We start from the raw sequence: 4,837 nt of genomic DNA on the forward strand, positions 1-4,837 counted from the left end.
AAGGAAAATCATGATGTTCCCACCGCCGGACACATGGGAATTTCCAAGACTATTGCCCGAATTTCCCTGCGATATTATTGGCCTGGCATGTTCCGGGAAGTCACTAGTTATGTGAGAAGTTGTCTTCAATGCCAGCGCTATAAGACATCGCAGCAACAGACACCGGGGAAGATGCAACCGTCCGTAGTTCTACAACCCTGGGAAACCGTCAGCACCGACTTAATTGGGCCGTTACCGAGGTCCAGTAAGGGGAACCGATTTTTAATTTTATTCCAGGACCGTTTTATCAAGTGGGATTTATCAAGTGGTCCGACCACTCCGAAGTGCCACCGCCACTATAATCTCCGCCGGCGTGACTGGCGATGTCGCGTAGGAGACCCGGTAATGAAGCGAGAGAATCCGTTGTCGTCCGCTGTTAAAGGTTTTGCGGCAAAACTAGCTCCGAAATACTCCGGACCGTATACCGTTATTAAAGTAATTTCACCCGTGGTTTATGACTTAAAATCCGAAGCGGGAAAGAAATTAAAAAGAATCCACATCAAGGATTTAAAACCCGTACCTGGACCGAATGCATAATGCATACGCGAGAAACGCAACCAGTCACAAGGGAAAGCCCCAAGCATACCGAAAATAAAACCTGTCTATTTAAACTGGTATCTTTGTTGTAATTGAATTATTCTCTTGTCTCTCTCCAAGGAAATGGAAAGTCCCGTACTTGAAGTCCACATAACCGAATCTAATGAGGCAGATTTTCTCCTCGTCGCTCTTGACGAGGCCATAAACGAGAAACCCAGTCTTGTCGAATCCGTTACCGTCCACCTAGAAGACACCGCAGCGCGCCTAACGATCCAGGAACCCGTGAAACCAGCCAAGACTGTGGCATCCGACCCCGACCCGAAGGACGCGGTAGCCAACCAAAACCAGAGCCCAGGTAGGGTCGCAGCACCCCCGGCGCCGATTAGAATCCAGATCAGGGAACACCAACCGATTTATTTACCAGTGGACACTCATGTCCTCTGTTGGTGGTGTGGCTATCCAGGACATGTGCGAGCACACTGTATCGGTACCCCGGCTTTTCTGCTCTCAGTGCGGTCAAATGGGTGTTATGAGCCGAGACTGCACTTGCCAGGAAATCCCGAAACAATACCGAAACTTCCAAAAACCGCCCCGACGCCTACAGTCTAAGGGCGTACAATGTTGCTTATACCTGCAGGCGCTTAGAACTCCGCGGCGAGACCAAGTTACGCAGTGGGAAGGATCCCAGTACAACGAACCGGACGTCGGGCTAGGTCAGTAAGTTCTTACTTCAAGCTATGAGCAAGATATCCAGAATTTATTAGAAGGTTGTAAAAGGTGTACGTGGCCCCAATAAAGAATTGTTCACAAATGGGACACGCACCTTAATAGGAGGAAATTTTATTTACCGCCATTAGTTTTAAGTTAATTTCAGCTAGTGATAAGTTTTAAAGAAGAAAAATAAAATAAAATTCTTTTATTTTATTTGTCGCCGAAGTAAGGGGGGATGTAATGAACCAGTATTAATTTCCAGTTTTGTGCAAGGCCGTTGGCCATTTATTTATTAATTAGTTTAATTGGGTGAGAGCAATTACCCGCGAGTCGAGCCGAAACCGTCCGTTGCCCCACTCTGTTGAGTGCCGCGCGCATAATCCCACCAAGACTCCCGCTCAGTCAAGGGGGGATTGAGGCAATAAAACCAACGTTCCTGGACGAAAATCCTCAGTTCGCCGCCAGAACTCGAAGAGCTCCAGTTCCAACCTGAGGACCATCCCCAGGACCTGAAACCGACCAGAGACCGCTATCCGACCCAATGAGTTAGCCGCCAGGAGCAACTATCCGGAATAAGTAAGCAAATTGTATTTTCCTATATTCACTTGTCCTGCTATGGTATAAGTCTGGCCGTTTTGAACTTTGGCAAGACAGTACGACCACAGCGTTGTCGGCGAGGGTTTGGCTGGGTGTCTCACCGCCCTCGTTCGACGAACGTTGTCCGTCACGTCAACCGAACTGCTGGTTTGGCTGGGTGTCGCACCGCCAGTGGAAGACGTTGAGTGCAGGTTCGTACGGCAGCAGCGTTATCGGCGACGGTTTGGCTGGGTGTCTCACCGCCAGTAGAGGACGTGAGGTGTCAGACTAATAGATATATGAGGCGGGTTCTGCGCCACTTTTTCTGCGCCACACTAAATTACGTCACGAACTCGATGGCCAGTGTCCATCGCTCCTTCAGCGGCTTCTTGTAGGCATTGTCGTTGTGCAAGAGATGCGTGGGTGTTGGCATGCAAGAAGTGTCATGGCGGCATGAAAATGACGCCATACAAGAAGTGTCATGGCGGCATGGAAGTATCGTCATACAAGAAGTGTCACGGCGGCATGGAAGTGACGTCACATGGCCAGTTGGTGGTAAATTTAAAATTCAATCACGATAAGGGGAGGTCAATGACCTCCAAACAGCATTGCGTCATTCTTATCTGGTATTGCAGCATTCGAGGTCAAGTTTCTACAGGTTCAGATCTGTTTTCTACTGGTTCAGACCTGTTTTCTACAGGTTCAGACTTGCTTTTTAACATAAACTGTAACTTGATATATTATTTCCTTTATAGTTGTAGTGTTAGCAAAAATTCAAAATTCAAATTCAAACATAGCATGAGCCTCTTTAGCTCAGTGGTNCTTATATCAGACAGTACATTAGTTTGATAAAAGTAAATATATTCACGAAGAGCATTACTTAATATGCTATCATTAGATACATCACAAAAAGAACTTATAATTTCATTTATATTTAGAGAAATTTTTTTAGACTTTATCCAATCATTTACAATATCTAATATATTATAATAGTGCATACAAAATTCCAGTGAATCTAGCATAGTTATTCTATGCGACAACACACAAGTATCGAGATTTAACAGTTCTTCAACATCTTGAAGGAAAAGATCGATGCACATGTTGTATTTTATGATCTGCACCATTTTCATATTTTCATAGACTACTTGGGTGATTGTCGTGTAATCTCCACAACGATGAGTCACAGGTTTATACTCATCAGGCCAGCCTTGTAGGGGTGTTTGGAAGAAATCTTTTTTCAAACGTTCCAGTAGCTCCAAGAGAGTTTGCCATTCGTAGGTAGAAAATGATAATTTATTGCCATTTCCATTCCTTATAATTATTGCAGGACTGAAGGATCTAGCTGGACTTAATCCACACTGTATTTGAATGTTGACATTTGATATTAGTGGAAAAACAAACAACAAAAGCAAGTATATCTGCTCCCACCGTGCGGCTTCTTCATATTTAGCCAGAATATCATCGAGAGACTTACTATAATCGTAATTTTCTTCATCACTTAAATTAGTGGAAACTTCACTCATTTTACATACAACCTGCTCGTTCGATGAAATAACTCGGATTAAATAACGTTGGTGTTCTCGATCCAGCTATTATGTTTCTTATCATTGTAAACTGATATTTTATTTCCTTTATACAGTTTTTATATTTTACAGTGTTAACAAAAATTGCAATTTGATAGTCTATTTCCTTTAATATTGCCACGCTAGCATAATCTGTAATCTGATATATTATTTCCTTTAACAGCATTGCGACATTCTTACCCGATATTGCATCATTCGAGGTTAATGACCTCCATACAGCATTGCATCATTCTTATCTGGTATTGCATCATTCGAGGTCAAGTTTCTACAGGTTCAGACCTGTTTTTAGCATAAACTGTAACCTGATATATTATTTCCTTTAATACTGCCACGCTAGCATAAACTTTAACCTGATACATTATTTCCTTTAATACTGCCACGCTAGCATAAACTTTAACCTGATATATCGTCATATATATCGTATATATATCGCCTGATATATCGTCATTCGTATCTGGTATTGCATCATTCGAGGCCAATGACCTCCAAACAGCATTGCGTCATTCTTATCCGGTATTGCATCATTCTAGACCAAGGTCACCTTCGGTCGTCTGGGGTCAAGGTCACGTCAAGGTCATCGGCCTCTGGTCGTCTGGGGTCAAGGTAACATCAAGGTCATGTCAAGGTCATCGACCTATGGTCGTCTGGGGTCAAGGTCACCTCAAGGTCAAGTCAAGGGCATCGACCTCTGGTCGTCTGGGGTCAAGGTTGCCTCAATTTAAGACTTGTTTTCTGCTGGTTCAGACCTGTTTCCTACAGGTTCAGACCTTTTTCTACAGGTTCAGGCCTGTTTTCTACAGGTCCAGACTTGTTTTCTACTGGTTCAGACCTGTTTTCTACAGGTTCAGACTTGCTTTTTAGTATAAACTGTAACCTGATATATTATTTTCTTTATAATTGTAGTGTTAGCAAAAATTTTAGCCTAATATGTTGGCTTGTTAGTAAATTAGCAACAGCCTCTTTAGCTCAGTGGTAGAGCAATGGTCTTGTAAACCGGAGGTCGTGAGTTCAAATCTCACAGGAAGCAATTATATTTCTATAAAAAATGTCAGGTGTGGGATTCGAACCCACGCTCCGTTTAGGAGCCAAGGCTTAAACAAGGCGCCTTAACCGCTCGGCCAACCTGACTCGATAGGTATATGAAAAAGAAACGAGAATTTTTTTTTTATATCTATTTATTGGTATAAGGTAGGTGTAATACATGATGTATATGGGATAGTTATTTAATATCATATTCTAACTGTTGCTGAAAGTTCTTTATAACATAAAGTACAAAATTTTATATGCATTCCACAAATCCAGCAGACTTCCACATGGGCGCAAGGTAGAAAAATAACGTTTCGTTCTCGCTTTTGACATATTCGGCAAACCTTTTCAGACGGTCCCCAGCA

General features: G+C 42.9%; 1 non-coding gene across 1 annotated transcript; it reads left to right on the top strand.

Annotated features, from left to right (window-relative positions):
- The first annotated feature begins 4,401 nt into the window (after positions 1-4,401).
- Trnat-ugu lies at positions 4,402-4,473 on the top strand. The gene has a single exon. It is a non-coding gene; the product is annotated as a tRNA-Thr (tRNA).
- Positions 4,474-4,837: the final 364 nt, after the last annotated feature.

This window comes from Anoplophora glabripennis, unplaced genomic scaffold, assembly GCF_000390285.2.
Source record: "Anoplophora glabripennis isolate ALB-LARVAE unplaced genomic scaffold, Agla_2.0 scaffold885, whole genome shotgun sequence".
Classification (NCBI taxonomy): Eukaryota; Metazoa; Arthropoda; class Insecta; order Coleoptera; family Cerambycidae; genus Anoplophora; species Anoplophora glabripennis.